Source organism: Erithacus rubecula, assembly GCF_903797595.1.
Source record: "Erithacus rubecula genome assembly, chromosome: 3".
NCBI lineage: Eukaryota > Metazoa > Chordata > Aves > Passeriformes > Muscicapidae > Erithacus > Erithacus rubecula.
In genome coordinates, this window is record NC_136689.1 from 140,984,597 (window position 1) to 141,009,790 (window position 25,194).

The 25,194-nt window shown below is 39.1% G+C and overlaps 1 protein-coding gene across 6 annotated transcripts in view; it reads left to right on the forward strand.

Moving 5' to 3' along the window:
* The window catches only part of PTK2 (protein tyrosine kinase 2), a 188,169-nt gene that overhangs the window by 17,499 nt on the left and 145,476 nt on the right, over positions 1–25,194 (forward strand). For 4 of the 6 annotated variants that reach the window (XM_079302187.1, XM_079302186.1, XM_079302189.1 and 1 more), the window contains one exon: positions 22,971–22,997. The exons of the other annotated variants lie outside the window; for them this stretch is intronic. The gene's annotated coding sequence lies outside the window, so the exon portion shown is untranslated. The remainder of the gene's footprint in view (positions 1–22,970; positions 22,998–25,194) is intronic. 6 annotated transcript variants of the gene reach the window in all.

Sequence of the window (25,194 nt, forward strand, 5' to 3'; positions counted from 1 at the left end):
TACTGGATGGAGTCACAGAACTGAGGATGAAAGGTTTCAATTTTGGGTCTGGGCACTGACATACCTGTTTTTGTTGTAACATTTAAAATGTGCACTTGGAGCAGATCTCTTGCTGGTTTGAACACCACTGAAATCACTTGGCAGTTCTGTATTTAACTCACCAGGTATCAAGGCCATAAAAGAAAAGCAGGAAATTTGACAAAATGGCTCTGCTAACTTCATCCAGAGTCCCTGAATGCCTGAAGGGGGTGGCCTTATTGCTCTTTACAACTCCTGACAGGAGGCTGTAGACAGATGGGGATTGGGCTCTTCTTCCAGGAAACAAGGGACAGGACAAGAGGAACTGGTCTCCAGCTGCTGCAGGGGAGGTTTAGATTGGACTAGGAAAAATGCCTTCACCAAAAGGATGGTTAAACATTGGAACAGGCTGCCAGGGAACTGTTTGACTCCCCATCCCTGGAAATATTCAAAAGATGTGTAGATGTGACACTGGTGACATGGTTTAATGGTGGCCTTGGCAATGCTGAGTTGATGCTCAATGAGTTGGACTCAATGGTTCTTAGAGGTCTTTTCCAACCCAACTGCTACAATGATTCTCAGATAATGAGTGCAGAAGACACAAATGATATAATAGGAAGGGACTATGAGCAGCAGTTCTGTTTAGCTTTATAATTCTGACTTGTTCCTCAGGCCAGTGTTTGAGCATGGTACTGGTGCAGGCATTGTGTAGATAAAACTGTGTAATTTTACATGTACTTATTGGTGTGATTTTAAACATGCTGGTCAGCCATTGACAGTAGGTGCTGCCAGTCCTTCCATCTAAGGACCAGCTTCCAAAGGATGTTCTCTGGATTGCATCTCTATTGCAGGTGACTTCAGGTGCTTTCCAACTTTATGGTTTTATTTCAGGTGGAATTAAACTACTGTTGGATGAGAGACACTTGTTTAAATGCAGTATTGCAGATGGGCAAATTAATGTTCCTTTTTATCTGTTATGGTTAGAAATGCTTCCCTAGTGAAATCTCAGAGATCTAGATTCTTGTGTATTTTGGATGTTATGCATGTAATTTTGTTTTAATACATTCAGGGCTTTTCTCTTGATGTAAAATTTGTTTCAAAAGATTTCAGTTGGCAACTGGAGGTGTAAAGAACAACTACTCTTTTCTCAGGTGTAAAGCTAATTAATGGATGATGCTCCTTGCCAGTAAGACCTGCTTGCTTATAGCTCCTCCTGGCTTCTGGAAGTGGAATTTTGCTGGGTTTCCTGACTGGTTTGTTTTTCTGGACTTCTGGGTGATTGCAGAAAAAGATTTATGTTGCCACCAAGGTTATGATAAACTTCAGCTTCTTCCAGGCAAGCTGGGCTCACACGTGTGAGTTCAGTACAGAACATCCTCTTCTCTCAGGCTGGGCCCTTCCAGGGGCTCTGTGCTCTGTCTGTGCTGACAGGCACCACCAGGGTTTCAGAGCAATGAGCTTGGATGTAAGGAACATAAACCACTCTGTGTGGTGCCTGATGCCTTTCTGAGCTCTGTCCTGGCCTGTGCTTGACATAGCTGATACTCCTCAGACTGTCTCCAGAGTAACTGTTGTCTCTTTCAGGGGACTATGTGGGCTTGGGCAAATAAATTTCAGTGTTTGGGGTATTGTCCTGCATTGTCTTAACCCTCTGTGAAGTTCAATAAAACTTCAGCCTGTCTGGATTATCTTGGAATATGTTATTGAGATAGAATGAAGTAGAGCTTCAGTTTTCCCTCTGGAGGTGCCAAAGGTCTTCTGTATCCCAAACAAAATATTTGTTTTGGTTGTTAGCCCTCTGGTAAATGTGAATAGGGAAACATCAAGCAGAAAACATTCTGACTGTAAATAGTACTGCTTTGTAATGCAGCTTGGATGGGCCTGGAGCAGCACATTCTGATGATGCCAGGGATAGCCATGCAATGCTGCTGCTGCTCCCTTCCTGGCTGTTTAAATGGCAGATTTGAGTAATGATATTCTAGTTATTATTTGAGGTAAAGTTTGTAGCTCTGCTTCTTTAAGAAGACTTAGCCTGCTCAGTGGTAATTTATAATTGGCCTTTGATCCTGCATCTTGGTTAGTGGGTTAAGGTCTGCACTGGCTGTTGTTTATTGTAGGAAATGCACAAAAGTGTTTAGCTCTGGCCTAGGAAAGTTTCTAAAAGCAGCAGAGTATTCTGAATCTTTGAACAAGACCATTCTGATACAAAATTATCAGTGATAATGTGCTCCTCACTGCTAAGTGGTAGATTTCTTAACTTTGCAGTATGTCCAGGTTTCAGATACTTTGAATCAACTCCCTATCAACCTTGCATATCAAAATATTCCTTGGTGTTGTAAGAAGAAAACCTGAAGAGAATTTTTTGAAAATGTAAGAAGACCAAAATTCAAACCAGATGGATTCAAATCTTTTCAAGGCTTGAAAATTTCCATTTTTGCCTTAAAACCAGAGTGAAGCTTTCCAGGCTTCCTGTTCTCTTTCATAGCAGTGTTTGTTAGTGGTGTTGTATCCTGACTTGTAGTGTGGGGCAGGGTTGTAGTGAGTGTCCTTACAAGAGAAGGAATATTAGGGGACACAAATGTAGTGACATGTTATAAAACATTTGGGAAAAAAAAGGCCAGTTTAATAGGCAGCAGGACCAGCAAGTGCTAGCCCAGGGGTTGCCAAGGTTGGTTTGTGTGTGCTGTGGTAAGGGAAGGATCTGGGTTGCTTCCTGGCAGACATTCATGGAGAGCTTCCTCTGGAGGGAAGTGGGCTGAAGTGCACTTCCTGAAATGTGTTTTTATTTGCAGTGCCTGGGAGGCAGGAATTTCACCCCTGGTGTTTCAGCCTAGCCCTTATCAGCACCGTGCAAAGTGAAACCATTACTTGTCTCCCTCACCCTGTTCACAAGTACCAACATCATACTGCTTTATTTATTTTCCCCTCTATCTCAGTAGTCTTGATAGATTCACAAAATATTCTGAGTTTGAAGAAACCCACAATGATCATTGAGTCCATCTCTAAAGTGAATGGCCCATACAGGGATCAAACCCACAACCTTGGTTTTATCAACAAGTCCTGACCAACTGAGCCAATAGTCCTTGTAACTTTTCATTTACTAACTAAACCCTCCCTGTTTTCTCTGGTATTACTGTTCTTGCTTGTATTCTCATTTTGTTTATGCAGGGTTAGTTATTCTTTCCTAGTTTTAAAGCTGGTGGAAAATCATGGGATGATATTGGAAGCCTTTGATATGACTCCTTTCCTTCTCATGTGTTTCTAAGACATATCAATTTTATATGAATACCCTATGTAAAACCTTTTAAATCAACCTGAACCCCCCCTTCATGCCTAGATGCCTGTAGATAATTTGGTTTTGTTATTCTCTTTTCCTTGGAGATGTTGCATAAGTCTTCCTAACGCATCACAATTCCTTAGATGCCAATTTCATTTGCAACTACTGAGTTTTTGAAAGAATGCAGTGTTTTCATATGCTTGAATTTGATTAAATCCCTTTTCAGTAACAAGAATTGGCAAAAAAAGTGGTTTATTTTTTATGCTTTCATGTACTGCACACAACTCACACTGCTGTCTTGAGTATAGACTAGGTGACTCTGAGAAGTAAGTAATGTGATTACTTTTATTTCTTTCTTACCAGTAGCTGTGTATCAGTACTCTCCTTTCCAGTTAAGAAGTAAAGCAGACAACTTGAATTCCCTATCCAGAGTCCAGACAAATGCAGCTTGGGCAGCATTTTTTTAATAAGGAGGATGAAGAGTACACAAAGAGGCAGTAAGAGTCTGTAACTGCACCTGCAAATGAATGCATTAAATGAGATGAAATCTGTACCAAGAGGGAGCCTTGATCACCTGGCAGGAGTTAATAGCTGTTCCAGGTGCCACTGAAATGCTGCCCTTTAAGAGCAAGTGGAAGGTTTATTGTTAGCAATCCACTCCCAGCTGTGTTGTGGAAGGTGCAGGCTTTAAATTGCCAACCAGGTTTCCCATTTAAAAAAAAGGTCATTTCTTATTTTAGGATTTAGACTGTGCAGAGCAAAAGGGCACATAAAAAGTCACAGTTGTCAACAGGACTCCAAGTTTGGCATTCCAGGTTATTTTTGTGTGTATTGTAAGCAGGTGGCTGTGTTGTCATTTCTCTCTTTCAGTATCAGTCTACTCAGCTGAACTTTCAGGAGAGGATGGTAGAAGCTTGGCAGAATCTTAGAGAGTTTTAAGGTCCAAAGGAATTGAAACAGCTGTAATAATGGAGTACTTCCTTCAGCCTATTCATTTATACTAAATGATCTCTGTTAAGAATAATATCCAAAAGGAGTGGTAGGGTTTTTCTAAAAATACATGAGTATATTATACTTCCTTCTGTTTCTGAAAGTAGTTTTGTGGGGTTTTTTGCTAGTAATAATATTCCTGGTAGTCTAAAGTATATTGTATCCTAGTTATTTTCAACAGAACAGTTCAGCCTGTATTCCTGTGCCTTTAATGTGACCAATGCTGACTCTTATAAATCTCTCTACATCTAACTTTTCACTGGACTCTTATGGTGAATAATTTACCTTAGATGCCTCTGCATAATTATTTTTGGTTTGGAAAAAATCCCAAGCAAGCAGGATGTTAATTTGCACTTCATTTTGTGTGGTATTAGGGGCTCTGTATGAATCCTTCTTTGATACCTTAAAACATTTCCTAGGCATAGGATGTACTTGTATCCAATTTGAGCCTTTTGCTTCTACTCTATGCCAAATCCTAAACAGGAGTGTCCCTAAATGAAGGTGATCAATGCACAGTGACTTCTGTATCTTTTTGGAGCAATTTTTTTGGAGACTGTTCTTAATTTAAGGCCCACTTTCTCCAGGAGATCTTGTAGTCATGTAAGTAATCAATGAAAAATAGAACATTTGGTGTTGGTGGTGAAATCTGGGCTTCAGTTCAGAGTGCTCCTCTTGATAAGGTCTGAAGAGAAGCCAAGCCAAAGCTACCTGGAAGATTTTCTTTGGGGGGTGTGTGTATAAACATATGTGGTGTGAAACTTGCACCAGCTACTCTTCAGCTTTTTGAAGGGAATGGTTAAGTAAGAACTTCACAGTAAATCCAGAGTTAGAGTGACATAAAAATCACTGAATCTTGATTTTAATACAAGGAATTAGTGGTTTTGCTGTTACTTCTGATAATAAACACTGCTCTGAATTCAGGCTTAATTCAGGTCTCTCTTCATGACGGAGAAAGTAGGACATAAGGGACACAGTAATTTACTTAATTACTTAAACTGTAAATTTAATTGTAAATTACTTAATGTCCTGATGGTCTTTGTATTAATAGATCCATATGTCCAGAGAATGCTGCTGCCATTCCTGCATTATCTGTATACCAGGAATGTGAGAAATAGGGGTCAGAAGATGCCAGTTTAGCTTGTCTGACTAAAACTCCCACTAAAGAATCAAAGAAAATTTGCAGTTGTTACATTAAGGGGAGCATTGCAGATTGAAAAAGCAGCTGATATGTCAATACAGAGTTAATTTTTCTATTGACATCTAATGCTTTTCTGATGTAAGTTCTGCATTTCATAATTTTTAGAGGGCAAAGTGTAGTAGTACTGGGGTGGGGAAGGAGTGTTGCACTCAGCTGGATGGCTCTGCAAAGGCATTTCATTCAAATTTCTCACCTGGTTTATATTTAAAAAAACAAAATCCTCAATTTGCATGTGAACTGTGATATATTTTTGTCAGAAAAAATCCCAATTTTTTGTTATTTTGGTGAGTTAGATGGAGTTTAAATTTGTTGCTTAAGTATGTGCCTCTTTTTTCTTGTTTTTTATTGAAATAATTTAAATAATTTTTAAAGATAACTGAGTGTGAACCTGTAAACATTTGAAAAGCAAATTGTAGGAAGAACACCAAGTTTAGCCTCAGGGCTAAAATTTTTCTAGTTAATTCTGGAAGATAACAGAAACTGAACAAAAAGCTTGTTGCTTTTGGGGTGGTAGAGTTATTATTTTTTTCCTCAGGCCTGTTAAGGCAGCAATTTAGAATTTCTGCAAATTGGCTCATTTCAGTTAATCCTGGTTTCTGTGTTTTCAAGCATCCTTGTTTTCTGTGTAGCTGATCTGATGACTGGCTAATTGAGGTCACCCACAGTCTGTTCAGGAAATCCTGGTAACTTTGCATTTTCTTATTTTACAGTTCTCTCATATTATTAAAATGGCCTAAAAGGTGTTGTGAAGCAAGGACATGTTTTGATCTGCTCACTGTATCTCACATTTCTGAAGAATGCAGGAATTTGAAAGGGGGATGGAGTCAGGGATGTGAATAGCCCAAGGACAAGAAAACCTCTCCACTACTACAATATTCCTTATGATAGAAAGAGAAATATGCAGGAAAAATATAGTCTTGGATGATGCAAATAATGATGCACACAAACCATTTGTAACTTGAATGGGTTGGTTGTGCAAATTTTTGTTTAAATCAGGGGGCATTGAAAGAAATTACATTGAAATATTAATCTGTAATTGCTGAGTCTGTTGGCAGTGCATGTTGGTATTCATTTCATTTTGTGTTTTATAATGTATACTTTGTACATAGCTTCTGATACATTTTTAACTCCTTCACTCACTGCAAATTAAATATTGATTTGTGCATTGCTGAGTTTTGAGCTTCAAAGTATTTTTGAGTTGAGGTTAACTGATCTCTAACTCCAGACTAACACATGGAGGATCTGAGACCAAGACATCTGAATTTTAAATTACTCTATGTCCTACACACGTGGTTCATGTGTTTAACCAGTTTCACAAACTTAATATTAACTAGGTTTGTTGTTGCTCTCCTAATTGCCTGTAAATATGAGCAGAAAATAAGGATAGAACAAAATAAGAAGCAAGCTGCTGCTGGCAAGTTTTCTAATGCAGAAGTAATTTCAATTGCATGTAAAATATTTGAAAATTCTGCACTCTTACCATTGACACTGTCCCTCTCGTGTCATTCAGTTTCCCAGAGACCCCAAAAGACCTTGATTTTTCTGGAGCTTCCAGTCATTAATATCAGCATTTAGGCATTAGTCAGGGCTGCAAATCCAGCCCAGGAGTGTTCCCCAAATAGGTTTCCACTCACTTAGTCTCACAACTTAATACACAGAAATTAAATAAATTTCATCATCTGTCATGTTTTTCTTGAATGAGAGGATTTTGTCCCTAAAAATAACTTTTTTTTATGGCTGCTGTCTGATGGCATAGAGTTGTTTTTAATATTTTAGGCTACTTAAAAGTGTTTGGATTTGTGTTCATTTGGTTTTTAATAATGATATAGTTGGCCAGAGGACAACAGATGTAGCTCCATCCACCAGCAGTTTATAAGGAGATGAACTATTCATTCATGATCTATATGAAAGGGAGCATCATTGAAACAGTTTTGTAGAAAAAGGTCTGCAAAACCCAACATATTTGAATTTTGAATGACTGTAGTTTTAGGATTTGGAATAGAGGTCAAGGAGACAATGAGGAGTCAAAAACCTCTGTAACTTCTAAGTCCTGGAAAAATAAAGCCAGTCCTTTGTATCTCAGTATATCTTGATATTTTTGTACTTTGAGGAAGATAGAGAGGATTGGATTTTTATAATCTTAATATTAATTTCTTTAAAAGTCTTTTTAAAAATAGACATTGTGGATGCAGGACACTTCAGGAAGGTGAAACTCAGCAGTCTTTGCATTTAAGTGCTTTGGCAAGAGCTTTTGGGTTGAGTCGTGGCAAAGTCACTGCCCAACATCAAAGCTGCACTTCATGATTTTTGGAACAGCATCTAATTAATTTGTAGACTTCAAATTTCAGAGCTGTATGTAATTACCAAACCTGTTGACATTGTCTAATGTCTACAGACAGGTGTGACAAGTTCTTCATTAGAAAAGTCTATGTGGGAAATACCTAAAATTCTTTTTGGTTTTGCTTTCTCTGAGGTGAACTGAGTGTTAGCTGGTACACTGTAGTCATGCATCACTGGGTTAGGACTTTTAGTGTCTTTTTCTGTCAAGAGGTAGTTTGGACCAGATGATTCCCTTGTTCCCAGCACAGAAACTCCTTTGGACAGGATGAAAACACTGCAAGTCACTCCCCCTGACATCTCTCTATGGTTGTGTAATTAATGACAATATTGTCATTTTGTCATGTTGTTACCTCTGTTTCCTAAATAGCAAGGCTTGTGCTGCTTGCCATCTCACTTATCCTCTCCCCCATGTACATTTTGGCCATGAAGTGATTTCTACCAAACTCTGCAAGAGACAGAAGCTTCAAACCACAGCTGAGCAGAGCTGCTGATTTCAGGCTGCTGACAGCAGCATTCACACCCAGGATCGTGGAATCATTTAGGTTGGAAAAGACCTCTGAGATCATCAGTTACAGAGGTCTTTTCCAACCTAGATGGTTCTGTGATTTCCCTTTGGATGTCCCCTAAACCTGGGACTCTTGGAACGTTGAACCCTCCAGAGCACTGTGAAGGAGGGGGTTTGGGGGTCAGGTGAGTTTAAGAACTGTGCTGGCTTTAGGACAAAGAAGCCACAGTGGTGCTGGAGGTGCCTTCTCCTTGCTCAGGGGAGTTGTGAACACTGCCAGGGTGTTGTATATAAGAGTGTGTGGTAGATAATGCTTTCTTAATTTACTCAGAAGAAAATTTAAAGTTTGGCATTTCTTAACATTGTTTTGAAATATTTTAAGGAGGTAGAATTGTGTTGGTGGTGAGGCACTGGCACAGGCTGCTCAGAGAAGCTGTTGCCACCCCATCCCTGGAAGTGTTCAAGGTCAGGTTGGATGGAGCTTGGAGCAGCCCTAGTCTAGGGGAAGATGTCCCTGCCTGTGGTGGATGGGTTGGAATTCAGGTGACCTTTAAAGGTCCCTTCCAGTCCAAACCATTCTGTGGTTCCAGCCTTGCTGAGTTACTGGGGAATGCTTTAGGCATCTGACAGAGCTAATCCAGCCAGATCTGCTCCAGGCACCTGAGGAGTTCAAAGGTCAGAGTTGCCCAGTTTACCCAAAATTCTTCTAGAAGATTTCTTTGTTTTTTCTCTTGGCTATGGAGACGCATACATTGGGTTTCCTTTGGGCCTCATGACTTCTGTTACTCTGTGATTCAGGAATTGGGGAAAAGGGAGATCAACAGATTTAGTTAACTCTGCTCCCACACCAATGCAATTTAACATTGCTGTCACTTTAATGAAAATAATTCTTTTGGGTCTTTTGAGCCTTCCTGTAGTTTGCTCTGAGCTTTCAGTGTCCTGTTATTAAAAACTTCTGCATTTCTTCTTCTGTGGGGCTGTAACAGACAAATACAAGTAGAAATTATTCCAGCTCCAATTCTGTGACAAGTTGTTTGCATATGCAGCCTGAAATTTCTTTGTACTGTCACAAATGCTTAGTTTGCAGGATGACGACATAAATATTAACTGTACCAGAGCTGACACTGGCCTAAGTACACACTGCAGTTCTCTAATTTGATCTCCTTCTTCATATCAGTGGAAAAAAAAGATGTGTTCAAAAGTTCCTTGGGCAGTACCTGCCCAATCTTGTGCCAGAATTACTTTACTGTATTCAAGCAAATTGAAGTTTGTGTCCACTCTGAACCTCATTAGGTCTTAAAGGGCTTGAAAATGAGTCTCTTTAATAATTATTGGAAATTTGGATAAGTTTTTTAATTTGGAGCATTTTCTTTCTCATTTATGCCTCAAGCTTGAACTCACAGGGTGAGTCTCATGTTCAGGAGCAATTTGGAGAGGGAAGACTGGGGAACTGGAGACCTTGATGAACTGCATGTTTTTTCAATATTTTAATTTAAAATTCTTAATAAGTAATGCATATGTATTCTGCACATTATGAGAGGCAGAAGATACAGTTAAAATGTAATTTAATGTGCTCAGAGTACCTGACACTTCATACATGATAAATTGAAAACTAGATTATAGAGTAATTAAAAAATGTTCACCTTCTTCACGTTGCTGAGGTTAGAAGTGCATGAAACAACTGTCAGTTCTGCTCTGGATCATCACTGTGACCAAATTGAGTTCTTTGTTCTCACTCTGGTGGGATTCAGTGGCATCTGACTCTGTCCAAGTTGGATCAGAAGCAGAGAAAGCTGGATAGGTTTCTTTTCTGCTCATTTTCCCTCATGTTTTCATGCCTAATGAATGATCAGAAATGGAAAAGCTTTTTTGAGAATAAGCCTCAAATAATATCTTCTTATTTGAAATAACAAAAGAGGTGAGCTAATGTTTTTTCATTCTTATGAAATGGTGGGGCAAGGAATAAACTGCAGTATCAGTGAAGAATTTTAAAAGCTTAACAATGTTTTTCTTGGTTTAGACTTTATTACTCTTGCTGTTCTTTCTTAAGGATTATGTTGTGGTACAAAAGATTTACGTTTTTCTGCCTCCCAGCATTCATTGTTGAGGCAAAAGCCACATTTATACTGTACACTTCTTTGTGGTCTAGTATTCTTATCTTTATGCAGAAAATATTTGTTCACTGAGTCCAGCTACACAGGATACCAAAATATATATATATGTATGTACCAAATACCCTTATGTAATCAGGATATTTGTGGCTCTTTTCTGTTTATTCTTAAAGGATTGCATCATGATTTCCTTTATGCTCCAGCTAGCTTGGTTTGCTGATAAGGAATTGTTACACATCAGCAGGGTAGGTATTCACCATTAGTATTGTGCTTTATATATCAACAAAGCAAACTGAAGCAAGATGTAATTGTGCAAGTGTATATACACTATGTAATCCCTTGACATAAATGGAAAAAGCTATTACTGAAATATTTGTGCTTTTCAAGTGAGGCAGCGCTGTTTCTTAACATCAGCACGAATAGCACATTTCAGACTGTTTTTACAGTAGATGCATTTTGTATTTGATTTTTCTTTTTTAAGAGGTCATGTCTAGGTACAAAGTCATAGCTTTAAAATCCATTTCAAATAAACTTGTAATACTCCACTTAAATACTTACAAGGCAAGTCAGAGTTTCTAAGGGACTTAGTGATTCTTAGCTAAGAAGTAATGAGTGTGCTTTGTGAGCAGCACGCCTTCAGGATTCCTCTCCCCACTGCTGCCCATAAAATTGGCTTGTTAGTTATTTATGAGGAAAATTGGTTTGACAGCCCTGAAGGCAGAAGTGTTCAGTTCACAGTACAAGTAATGCCACAGTGCTGTAGCTCTGGTCATGGGATGACAGGAGCTGCTCCTTGGAAAACCTGCAACAGCCCCGGGACCATTTGGGTACCTTCGGCTCTGGGACTGAACTGTGGATGTGTCTCCTGTAACTTGAGTTATCTTGGAGTTTTGGACTGTCTGCAGAGACCTCCTAATATATTTGTATCAGCTTTCTGTTACTGTGTTTTTATTTTCTGTGGATAATTTCACTAGTTGGAATTTAATTTTGGATTGTGGTGTTATACTGTTGGTTATTTCATCCTGGACCTACAACATGTTCTGTTCTGACCTGTGCCTTTGTCCATCATGGGTTTGGCCAGAAGCCTATCAAGGAGGTATAAAATGTACATAAATCAGAAGTTGTCTTTGCTGTCCTTGTTCCTTCTCCCTACTGTTTGTGGAGTTTGTCAGTATTGTATAAAACAGTATTTTAGGCGATCTGACTTCAAAAATCACAGCCATGGTTTGTGCAGGAAGCGTGACTTGGGTTAGCTGCTGGGGGGTAATTGCAGCATTAACTAAAACCCACAGCTTTTAGACTTAGTTTATAGCATATCTAATATTTATCTGCCACCCAATATGTAATGAATCTTAAATCTTTCTGCAAGTATTTCTGGTGGTCTTAATCTGTTTCATGCCAGAGGCAGGGAGAAATAATGCTTTCAATTTTGTCAAATTAAGTTTTTACTGTGCATTAAATTGATTAAATAGAGCAGCAGATTAAGGCGAAAAATACTATCTTAAATTGCAATTTAGGGCTGATAGAATCTTAATGATGCCAAGCTGAAATTTTTCAGTGGGTTTGTGGAAATGAGAATCCATTAATCATACACGCTTGACTTGGCGTGGCGCTGAATTGGAAACAAACTCTGTGCCTTGTTCCCTTTGCCCAGATGAGTAATGGCCAGGCTGGGAAGGGACCAACAGGATGTGGGAGCTGCACGTGTGCTGTGTTCTGTCAGACCAGCTGGGTCTCCTGTTTGACCAGGTTCTTGTAGAACACATGTTTTGGGGGGTTTGCTGTTGCACCAGCAGCACTGTCTTTGAGGTGCTCTCTGATGACTACATGACAGAACCAATTAGGAGAAGAAAGCCCATCTCATGTTGTGTGCTGCAGTTCATCTGTCTGCACTCTTGTTCCCCCACTACCCTCTCTTTACCTTCATAATCTAGTTTTCTCAGTCATCTCTTTGGGTTTATTTGTCCTATGTGTGTACTTCTTCTGATTTTTTTTTTTTTTTTTTTTTTTTTTTAATTCTGCCCATGGTTCCTCCCTGCCTCATTTGTCATCTTTTTTTGCTGTCTTTATTCTTTGTCTATTTTACATCTGGGAAACTTTATAAAAAGGGACAGAAAAAGCAGAGGAGAAGCTAGGGAAAAGTTTTTTTTCTCTATTACTGCTGGTAAATCAACGTTGTAGTGTGAGGAGGGAATCAGCCTAATACAACTACTGCTAACATGCAACATGTAAAAAAAAAAAAAAAGAATTGTCAGTTTAGATTAATACATAATGTATAGTTCTGTAATGTCTCTTCTGCTCTTTCCTGATTTGTTGTCTTTACTTCTGTTGCCTCTAAACTCCAATTTTACCCTGTGAGGTAGGCTCTGTGTCTTTTTGGCTTATGAAAAACTGTGTATTCTTGTGAAATGACAGAAGTAACATTTGGTTTTATCTTCTTGCTATTTCTCATTGCCTTGTGTCTGCTCTGGTGTTTGACAAATAATTTACCTGACCTAGATGCTTCTTGAATCAATGCTCCTTTATAATTTCGGTTTTGGAAATATTTTTTTTGTTTTTATTAACCTTAAAGCTCCCCCACCCCCCAGCAGAGTGACACTTGGCAGCATTTGTGTCTCCAAACACTACAGTGGTTGGAAGTGGTGTAATCTGTGTCCCTGCAAGGATGTGTAAGACTTGTGGAAACACCCAGATGACAATAAAGGAGTTGTTCCCATGCATCTGGTGGTGAATTTATTGGACTTTTTCTAGCACACTGAGTATCTTTAGTTCTATTATTTCTTGCATGTTTAAGATCCAAAAATGTAATTTTCACTGCAGAACTGATTTCAGCCTCTGTAACTCTGGCTGTAAATGCCCATTTGTTGTGAAGGGATGCTGAGCTTCACTGAAGCTGAAGAAAATTCTTTCTCCTTCCAGAGAGTCACAGTTGTGCTAAGAAAACTCTGGTATTCTCATTACAAGTAGATTTCATCTTATTTTTTGAGGCAGATTTCTGTATAGAGCAAAACGTGTAGCTGCTGTCAAACTCGCTGTGATTACTTTGAAGTAATCACATTGTGACCAGTAAAACATTATTTCTTAGGCACTGTCTTTTCATAGATGGAAGTATAAAGGTCCTCCCCCTTCTTTGTGGTTTGGTTTTTTTTTTTTTTTTTTTTTTTTTTTTTTTTTTTTTTTTTTTTTTTTTTTTGGGGGGGGGGTTTGTTTTTTGTTTTTTTGTTTTGTTTTGTTTTGTTTTTGTTTTAGGTCAGAACAATATGTGTGCAAAGGTGATACTCTTCTGTTAAACTTCTGACAAACTACTTTGTGTGTGTTCTTTACTGGAAAACTCTTAAATATTTTCTCTCTCACTCTGTGCTGGCTGCATCTTCAACCTTCTTTCACCCATCTGTAACTTCAAATAAGAAGAATTTAAAACTTGAATTCCAGCTCCTGAAAAACTGCTGTAACAATGGAATCCATGTGTGGGCCAGAACCATGGAAACAGCATAATTTTACAGTGGTGAAACATGAAAGGAAGTTGACTCGCCCAACTTTCTAAGAATTTGCGTTTTAACAAAAAAAACCCACCCAAAACTTGCAAAATACTGTTCTAATATTTTAAAAAAGAAACTTCGGGTAGGTTTTTTTTGTTTGTTTTTGTTACATTATTAACCTGTTACTCTAAATCATTCTGACTAGTTACTGTTTTAAAACCAAAATAAAACTCCCATTTGACCCCCTCAAAAACCCTCTCAGGAAAGCAATTTTCTCTTGCATTGTGGTCTGGGTTGTGCAGCTCTGTTAGGACCTTTTTGATGTTTTGCCTGAAGTAATTTCTCCTCGTTCTCTCCCCTTCTGGTTGTGCCTTTCTGTAGCTGGAAACGCATTTATTTTACATTCTGGAACACCTCCGTGCTCTGTGCTAAGTTCCTGTCATACCTAAAGCACAAACCAGCCTTTGCTGACATGTAGAGCTAATTTGTATTTCAGTGCAGGAACTACACAATCCTGTCACCTTTTGAAGACGTGGGTGACTTGTGGTGGCACATTGTGTGTCACAAGTCCTTCACGGAAAATGACAGGGGAGCTTCAATCATAGCAAGCAGTGTCAAGACAATGTTTCTTGAAAGAAAAACATCCACTAAAGCTATCACTTGGAAGAACAAGTGCTCTGTAGTACAAACAGGGGGTAGCTACACACGTATAGAATACATGTCTACAGCTTTCCCTTAGCCTGCCTGAGGGCCTGAATTGTTCTGTTCATAGAATGTCACAATATTTCCATCAGGATTATGTGATCACAGATCATAATGCTGGAGATATTCCTGATAGATCTGAATTACTGCCAGCACACACATGTCCCTCCTTAAACATCTTAAATGCTTTTAAAGTTTCCTGGGCTTGTTTAAACACATCTCCTTTAGTGATAAACCATTAAAAAATAAGAATATTCCTGTAATGTGGCTGACATTCTTAGAATAGTACTTTTGACTGAGTAGGTGTTCTTAAAGGTTGTGTTTAAGCTCGTGACTTCACAGAGCCACGACAGGGAATTTAATACCATGAGAATCACAAAATCATTTTTGTTTGAAAAGACCTTTAAAATTGGTAGTTCCAGCTGTTAACCCAGAAATGCCAAGGCCACCACAACTCAACCCTTTCCCCAGAAGCCTCTTCAGTGTTTGGCTGTCCTTTTTATGTAAGAGTTTTTCCTATCCAGGCTAAACCTACCCTAGCACAACACAACTCAAGACTATTTTCCCCTCGTCCTATTGTGTGTTACTTGGGAAAGAGACTGATCCCCACCTGGCTCCAACCTTCTGTCAGGGAGTTCAGAGAGAAGATCCCCCTGAGCCTCCTTTTCTCCAGGGTGATCTCCACAGCTCCCTCAGCTGCTCCTTATCAGTCTTGACCTCCAGCCCCTTCTCCAGCTCTGTTCCCTTCTCTGGACATGTTCCAGCACCTCAGTGTCTGTCTTGTCATGAGAGCACCACAGGATTCGAGGTGGGGCCTGCCCAGGGACCAGCACAGGGGGACAGTCACTGGCCACAGTGTTGCAGATAACAGAGATGCTGCTAAATGAGCCCAGGGACTGCCCAGCACTGACCCTCAATGGCAGCAGAAAATATTATTTATATAGAGTTTGCATGCTTGGCTCAATAGCTGATGGCACCTCTCTCCATGCTTTTCTTTTGCAGGAATTGCAGGGAGCTCAGTGCCAGCTGTGGAGAAGGCACTCTTACTGGTTTGAACCTAATCTCCAGTAGTTTCCTCAAATGCTCCCTAATGCTCGAGTCCTGGCAGGATTTGTTGAATGGTTGTGCTGCATTAACTTGCTTTTCCTTTTTGTATCTTTCCTCTCTTCTTCCCCCACTCCCTCCACTTGTGCTGTGGTGGTGTTCACCCTGATCCTCATGTCCTCCCTGCTGGGGGCCCCAGGTTTGGTAATCTGGCCTTCCTTGGCAGCTGCTCTGTCCCTCAGTCACTTCAGCTGCCCAGCTTTAAACATCTCTGCCTCCTTCTGGTGCAGAAACCACAACTAGACCCATGTTGATGCTTTTTTGTTTTGCACAGTAATATCTTTAAGTACCATGTTTTCAGTACCCTTCCTAATGAGACACAATGTTTTATTGCTTTTGGCCAGCTACTCCAGTTTGAGCTGATGATTTCAGAGAAAACAGTGACTCAGCCTTCCTCCCTCAGTTGGAACTGGAGAAAGTGCAAGTGTTACTTGGTTAAGGAGGTATTGCTCAGAATTTTTTCCCCAGATGCATTACATCACAGCTCTGTGTTGAAATGCAGCTGCTGTCTTAGTAACCTGCTGAATTTTGTGAGATCCTTGTTGTTTTTTTTTTTACCCCTATTGATATGACTTTTGCTGACCCATAAGAACTTAATATGACCTGCAGGCTTGCAGAGTTGACTTACCCATTTTGTGATGCTGAATGAAACCAATTATTGGGGAACTACTGCATCCTCTTCTCTATCCAAACCTCTCTTCCCCATAGGCAAAAGGTGCATATAGTTCTTGTGTAGATACTGAGACTAAATTCTTTATCTGAGTTGCTTAGATACTGCATGTTCTGTAACTCAGTATGTAATGAGATTGATCCCACCTGCCCTGAGTAATGACTGAGTGATTTCTCTTGCTCTTCTTAATCTCCTTAAATGTAACTTCCACCAGAACCTTTTCATTTAATATCCTACTGTTGAGTGTGCCTGCTTGAAAATTTGGCTCCTGGTGGCTGCATAGATAACTCAGTGGTCATGCTCAGTGATGTGGTGCAAATTAATTTGGAGTGTCAAGGTGCATACAGAGTTCAGGGTGGAGTTCAGCTGAGATGGAGGAAAACACAGGTGGATTATTCTGATGGTTTTAATCAGAGTTTGTATTTTTTCAATTTCAAAAACTAGTATTTAAGAAACAAAAGCGGAGTGATTTTGGGAGAGTACCAGTAGGAGTGGGTAAATTGAGATTTGAAACTGTTGAATGATTTCTTTTTTTGGTGTGGATGCTGTAAGCTAAGGACATTCAATACCAATTTTGTTTTCAAATGGGAAGAGGAAAGAAGGTACAAATAGAAAAGTGAGGCAGTGAGAGGAATGTGGCAGTAAACTGACAACAAATTGAGAAATTATGGAACCAGATATGAACTGAAGGTGTCCCCGAAGTATGGGATGAAATCAGCTGATGTTTCTACTGGTGTAGCACCACCAAGCTTTTTCATATTTAAAGCCACTTGAGGTATGTCAGATGTGGTGATCATCTCACCATAGATTTGCCTTGTGCCTGTTTTAACAACCAAACACTTACTTTGAAAAAACCCTTCGTGTTCTATGCAGTATTTCACTTGGTCCTCTCATTTTTCCTTGCTACATTTTGCGTGGCTTTTGTGTTTCAGAGGCAGCAGCTTGCTTAGACCTAGTGAGGTTAAAGAGACCTTCTCAAAAGCACAGCACAGGCTGTGCACATTGCAGGGAGTCACAGCAGCTCATTGTCGGCCGCTTGCTCGTTAACCTTTTCAACAGACAGAAATGAGAGCATTAAATCATTACTGCTGATACTCACAGCTGAAGCTAAGATTTAACCAAGATAATAAGGGACTCCAGTGCAACGTGGATCTCCTGTGAAGTAGGGCTGTAAACACAAGACGTGTGGTTTTGTATGCTGAATTTCTTCTGATCTGGCTAAAGCACAAAAGAACTGCTGCCAGGTTTGGTGGGTGGAGGTGTCTGTCCTAGAGCTGTCCCCCCTCCATCTCTCCCCAGGGTTACAGATGAAGATTTGCAGCTAAGCTGGATATTCAGCTGCTGCTGTGCCTAAGGCAAATGCAATAAATATGTCAATAGGGGAAAAAACTCTTAATCTAAGTAAGCAAATGGTGGTTTTAGTGCTGTTTGTGGCTGACATACGAAGACTGTGTCAGGTATTGGTGTTTGCAAATCTGAAAAGCCAAAACAGCTGGAGAATTGAAAGACTTGTAAGGATAATAAAATGTTTAGGAAAAATGGACCTTTACAGTGAGGCACTGCTGCCTCTCATTCTACATCGTACATGAAAAGATTTTATTGAGTTGCATTGAAAATTGCCCTAAAAAACTTCCTTAATGTGAAATGATATAATAAAAGGTTGTTAACATTCAGCCCTGCAGATTTCTAAATTAGAAGTAGGTTAGATGTAGGTTACAAATGAGATGTACTTTTAATGATGAAGGGGAAGAATATATGGAACAGCGCAACTGGTGGTTTATGCAATCTTTTAATCATACTGTAAAACTTTTTAATAGCTTTTCCTTAATAGGTGTGCTGTCAGGATGAATTCATTGTATCTCCAAGGTCTTTGTTTGGTAGATCAGATGGTCATGGATAAATCCTTGAGTTTCTCAACAAATGTAATTTTACAAAGCATTTTTCTTGAAAGGTGACGTGTGTTTTCTGTTCACTTCGCTCTTTTAAAAAAAAATATTTTTTAGATAGATGATGACATCTCAACTTCATTAAAGGTAGGAGGAGCATCCCTTTTGGCCTGCCAGAGAATATAAGGAAGGAGACTTCCAGGTGGTTGAATTCAGCCTCTAAGACAACATCCTTCAAGACCAGGCACACAAAGGCCAAAAGCTGAATATGCATCTGTAGTTCTACATCATTTTTGGTACCATGGCTAAATAGGAAAATTGCATTTTATCTTGAGTCTGTGATATTCCTCATTTAGTTGGAAGGATTGTTGTCCAATGACATGTGCTGCTTGGCTTCCTGGAGGCAGACTGTGGTCTGTGGTTCCTTGTGTGCTGCGAGCCTTCACTCTTCCCTGGAAAGAGAGATTGGTTTGTGAATTGAATATCTGAATTAATTTCAAGGGAATGTTGCTAGGCTGGAGTCAGCCAGCTCCTGCTACAGGAGAACAGGATTCAATTTCTTGTGGTCTGCTGCTTACCACAGCTCTGGAAAGAGATCAGTGCTGCAGATGGGGCAGAGTCTGAGCCTCTAGAGTTGTCCACAGAGCCATATTCTCATTTTACCTTTAGGCAGGAATAGGAAGCTCACAGAACATTCCTGTTTTTGATGATTAGATGTTACTCTTGGAAGGAAGATTTAAAGTTGTTATTTTTGTTTCATTTTTATGAAAACATTTGTTGAAACTCTCCAATGTAAAATGCATAGTTTTATAAAAGCAAATGCAGTGGTAGAGAGATCCAGTCCTCAGGGCATCCATAAATCAGAAAAAGCCATTGGTGCTGGGATACACTAAGCCTATTTGAGGACTGTAGTGCTCAAAACCATCTCAATGCATATAAAAGCAATGATAGTATTCTTTCTTTAAAATACTGTCCTTTCTGTTCCTTGATGAATTCATGTACATAACTTGTTTACTTGGCATGTTTTCTTTGTCTGAGGAGCTTTCTTATTTTGTACCACCTCTAATGTCCCTTCAGCTGGTTCCTGGTCTCTTCTATCTCTTATGTCTTATACCTGTGTCCAATATAACAGAAACCTTGCTTGAAAAAGAGCTCTTGAGGAAATCTCCTCCATCCTCCCAATATCTACATGGGATGAAACCAGTTTTCTCTAAGAACTGATTAGCCTTTGCAAAGTATGTAGAAGTTTGACTATGATAAAGAGTATGATGTGAAAGTAATTTTTTTTTTTTTGCCTGTTCAAACTGGCAGTTTGCTCCCTGCCAAGTAGCACAGTGAGATACATAAGAATATGAATGCAGAACACGAGTGATCCCTTGAAAGGATCAGTAGGAGCAGCAGCACTTGAAATATGATTCATTTTAGATTTCACTTTGAAGAACTACTTTGGAGCAGATAAAAAAAGTAAGATTGGTTCATGCTGTACAGCTGCTGTAAATGTGGTTTGTGTGACAGCACTCCAGGCACTCAGAAACTGAGTTGTAGGAGAAAAGTCAGTCCAGGCCTCCCTGATGTGAGGGAGTCCTTCCCAACAGGACAGCTCTCCAAAGTGCTCTCAAGCCTCTCATTTTACTCCTAAACCAGATTAAAACCCTAACTTTGGGATTTTCCTCCTCAAATCTCAGCACTGGTTGAATTTCTTCTCTCTAGAGATTAAAATGCTGTAGTGTGCTTCAAAAAGGGGGAAGTTTTACACAGCAGAGGAGGCAAGTTTGTAAATGCAACCTGAAATGAGTACCTTCCTGAGTGTGTACTCTAGGTTTATGTCTCTGTGAAGGAAGTTTTTAAAGTGTGGCCAGAATCCACTCATTATTTTTCAGTGTTACATGTTAAATGAAAAACTATATTTGAGAATAAAGCTAGGAGGTTTCAAGACAGAAGAGATGAGAGTGAGCTGGAGAGATGGAGCAAACTCAGTGATAAAATTTCTAAAGTGACTTCACACTAACAGGAACACCTGAAGGTAATGAGCATTGCACTTATTTTGTGGTGTCAGGATACACAAAAGAGTGGAATTGTTACTGTTATCTTTGGGACTATTAAATATTGTTTAAATTCATGCTGTTATGAATTGACATTTCTGTCGTGGTGATGTTTGCTAAAATTAAGATACAAAACCAACCTACAGAGGACTTGGTGTTTAATGGAAATAATTGAGAAATACCACACAAGTAACCTGTTAAGTGCCCACATGCAGTTTTGAGTTTACTGAATCGACCTTCAGGCTTCAATTTCTTCTGTCCAGCTTGTTTTCAGATCTAATGTATGTCAATTAATGGTAGAAAATAGTCTCTTGCACTGTGTTGTAATAGAAGAAGGTGCAGTTGCAGGAAGCTGTTCAGTAAACTTGTCCCAGGGGTGCAGCATCTCTTCAGTTAATGCACTTGTGGGACTAATTTGCAGTGGAACATGGAAGTAAGAAATCTTCACAGTGTTTGACTTAAATGTAGCAGTGGTGCTGATGGGGAGGAGCTGGTGCAGTAACAGGATCTGTGTGAGCACTGGCAGGGAGAGATCACAGCAGAAACGTGGCTCAGGTGTTAGGGACAAACGCTGGAATATGATCAGGTCTTTCTTGAAGTTAAAAATCTGTGTGTCTTAGCTGCAGAGCTTTTCCTTGTTTAAATCTGAGATGTGATTGTTTTCTGCCTTTGTGTATATAAAAACATATTTTTCTGGGGTTATGTTTGCCGTTATTTTCCTGACATCTGTTGTGTAGGCACATTTAACCAAATAGTCTGCTTCAGAAGTAATAAATGCTGAGATAAAACATTCCCAATACACAAAAATTAAAAGATTTTAATGCACTTTTAAGTGTTTGTAGCAACTTAAATATTTCAATAGCTGTTAATTATAAATGGAATTTAACATAAGCTGCTATCACTGTAGAAAAACTAAAATCAAAACCAGTATTTTCTAATCCATGGTTTTAGATGCTTTACTCATGGGGCTGCACTTGTATTGTGTAGCCTAGTGACAAGCAGGAATTTTTTTGTGATTTCATAAAGCATGGAAACAAACATATACAAACAAAAAATGATGCAACATTTCTCTTCATGTAACTTTCCAAGTTAATTGTCACTGCAATCTCTTTCTGATGGACGAAAGCTCCATTCCATATGTGCTGATTTGGATTCTGTGCAGGAGCTGTTGGGTTTTTTGCTTCCTGCAGTTTCTGTGTCTCCTTGGCTGCATCTCCTGTCTCAAGGCCTTTCTTACATGAAAGATGATTTTGTTCCAGACATCATGATGAGCATCTTTTAAATGTACCTTACTTTAAATACTGTTTTCTACCAGGCTAAGGCATTCAGTATTTTCTCTGGGTTTTTTTGTGGTGTCCTGTTGCCAGTTTGATTTCCCGCTTAAAGCACATTTCAACTTTGTCTTGCTTTTTCATCATCTCCTCAGAGAAGTGCAGTTATCTTTGAAGTTTTTTGTGGGCTGCCTTTAAATTTTAGGTCTAATTCTGTTTGTTATTCAAGTTTCATCATGTTTTCCAGCCACAGACATGCATTGTAACAATCTGTTGGTGAGAGCAGGACTAATACATTTATTAAGCCTCGTTATTTCTTCTAATAGGTGGCACAGCAGTGACCATCTGCCCCAATAATCTCTGCATCTGTTTCAGCTGCTGCACCTGTGGTTAAAGTTCAGTTTCCATGTGGATTTTGTACCCAGTGTGACAATTTATTACTCAACTTTGCTGTTTCCTTTGACCAAATAACTACACATACCTTTTTCTTAGGTTCAGTTCAGTTTTTCTCTCATTTATTTTATTGATCACCCTTTCTCATCCCTGCACCTCCACTCCCCATTTGTATTTATTTCAGTTTTCATTGACCCTGTGATGTGTGTACTCAGTCCATGTCCTTACAGACTGGAGTAATTGTTTTTAGTTCTTTGTGGATTCTAGTTTCTGTTCTAAACTCTGATGGGCACCTCGGGTTCCAGTCAGGATGTGCACTGAGATGACAATAGAAAAGCAGGCTGGAACAATATAATGACTTACAGTTTAATATAATGTATATTTTTTTAGTGTATAATTTTTAGTATGTTCTATTTAGACCCTTGAGACAGTGGTCATTGTTTGCAGCTCAAGACAGCCTCAGCATTTACTATAAAAATGTTCAGTAACTGTGTCTAATGTGCCTTGGTGATGAAAATCAGTGTCCTTTCTTTTAATATTGTTTCTTGTGTTCTATGCTTGTCTGCTTGCAAGCTTGGCTACTTCTTCTGTAAAGATTTAAGAAAACATTCTGTAGAGTCCTCTTCATTTGCAAAGACTATCCCTGACACTTTGAGCTCAGAAATTCAGTAGGTGATGATGGTGAATTTTGTGTGTAACACTCCATTTGTGCGTAGTGACCTGTATTCTGCTGCAGTAATTACACTCATTGCTTTCAGTATAATCTTTGTCCTTCAGTTAGGTGAGCAAAGCATAATCCTGTTAATGAACAGGGTAAGACAAGGAAAATGCTTTTGATTTGCATGTGGCATCCCTGGCAGCCAGAAAATTGCTTCAGATAATGTGCTTTATTAAACAAGTATGGCCTTGCAGAAAAATTATGAGGGCAATGCAATTTTAGAGCTATTTTCTTCCGTTTCTAAATGTATTTTTTTATTGTTACAGATATTTCAAGACTTCCCTTGCCAGCAGGTAAGTTCTCTTTTTTTTCAGTTATGTCTTTATGTGACAGCAGGCAGCTTTTAAAGGCTTGCTTACAATACAGCCCTGCTTTTATATAATCAGAATATTGGTTCTTACTGGCAGTGTCATGGTACTTAGTCATGTGGGGATCTGAGGTCAAAACAAAACCTGTTGAGGTACAGATGTTTTTCCATTTAAATGGTGTATTTAGACAAGGGGAGGAGGTGACTGAGGTGTATTTATAGGCAGTTGTTAAATATGTGTGTGAGATAGTTAATGCTTAAAGCAACTCAGCACAATGTGGGATACAGCTGGCAGGGGAGCAGCCACAAATGGTGTTAGTGGGGGTTCAGAGGGACAGAGAGCAAGGAAATGGGGTGGGGGGTTTATGGGTGGAATGAATCTCCCCAGTTATTATAGGGAAGGTGACTCAGTGTTCACTGGAGTCACAGGTGATTTGTGTCTGAGCTGCTCTGTTGGACTCTTCTATCAATGGTGTCTAAACATTTTTAAAAGAACATCCCTAAACCTAAAAAAAGGCAACAACCCCCCCCCCCCAAAAAAAAAACCCATGAACCCCACCAAAGGAAAAACCAAAACCCAACTCCGCTGATGTGATTTTTAAAAACAACGTTTTTTGTTTATTGTTTGTTACATTTGGTCTTTACCGGCATTTTGAAATTCATGCATTCATTTGTGCTGTGGCTGGTGTTGTGGTCAGAGATCAGAGTGGGGATGTTTCCTGTTCCTGGCAGATAGAATTTGTCCATCTATTCCCTTTCTGTGATGAGAATTCTGGAATCCTGACTGAAGTGCACTTTTACTCCTAATTGATCAAGGGATTGGATATCTGCTGTTAGTCTGCTGCCTTTTATCCTTGCCCTCAGCCTGGGTGATTTTGCTTCTGTATCCATTCTTTCATTTCTTCCTGCTGATGTTAATACCCGATCTGAAGGAAGCTGTTCTTTCCTGTTGGAATGAAATGGCAATTTCAGTTAAAAGATTGATAGGTGATATGTTGTAATCTTTTCCACAAGAACTTCAGAGCAGCTTTTCTGAAAAAAAAAAAAAAATTTAAAATCATGTTTTCTTGAAGCAGTGAAGACAAGTTTAAATGTGGAAATTTTCTTTTCAGGACAACATCTTTAAAATTATTTTGAATGCTGAGAGTGGTTGTCAAGCAGGCACTTTGGGAAAATATTGGAAAAATAAATACCTGATGTTTAAGTCAGGCTGACAAGAAGATAAGGATTGTTGTTGAGTTTTTTCTGCAGCTTTTAGGACAATAATGTGTGATGAAACTTTTTATGAGTTTATATTTGGAACTTGAAGAGTTTGGCTGGTGTGAATCTGACTCACAATGAGATTATTCTTTTCAATTCAAGTCTGTGTGTGGGAGTGTCCTAACAACTCCTTAACTGTGTCCTGTGAGTACTGATAGAGGGCAGAAGTTTTCCCAGGATTTTCAAAGGATGAGCTTTTCCCATGGCATGGCAAGAAGCCTTTTTAGAGAATATACAAACTACACACCATGGCTGGCCTGTAGCAGAGATTTGGCAGTATTTACCAATTCCCTCCTGGTAAGGGAACTAAGGAAACTTGTTTTAAAAAAATGCTAAAAATATTGCAAGAAGGGAAGGCTGGAGTCTCACAGAGGTCTGAATTGTCCTGTGGTATTACAGTATTTTTATTAATGACCATGAAAATGGACTTGATTTGTCTTTTTCTGCCAGTAACACCAACACAAAAAGAGTTACGAGCACACTGGGTGATGTGATTAAAATTCAAAAGAAATTTGATAAATTGGAAAAGCAGCCTGGATAAAAGATTTAATATAATTGAATAAAGATGAGGTTCTGCATTCAGATGAGAAGTTTTAATCATCAGAACTCATCTTTGCAATAAATAATGGTATTTTTTTACTTCGAGTTTTAAAGAACTTTTTTCTCCTGAATGCCACTTTCAGCAGTGGACAATAGATGTCACTAGAAATGTTCTCACTTTTGCCACCTGGTTTTAGTGCTCTAAATTTTCATCCTAATATGGTGGGAGGGGGCTTTTGCAGTAAGTAGACCACTTCCAGTGGTGTCTTGTTTGAGGTTGGATTATACATAAATTTGGTATAGTCAGTGGTATATCAAGGTCATTCAGAACATAATTTCATACAAAACCTTGTAAAGAAGGATTGTTCCTGTGCTGGAGAAGG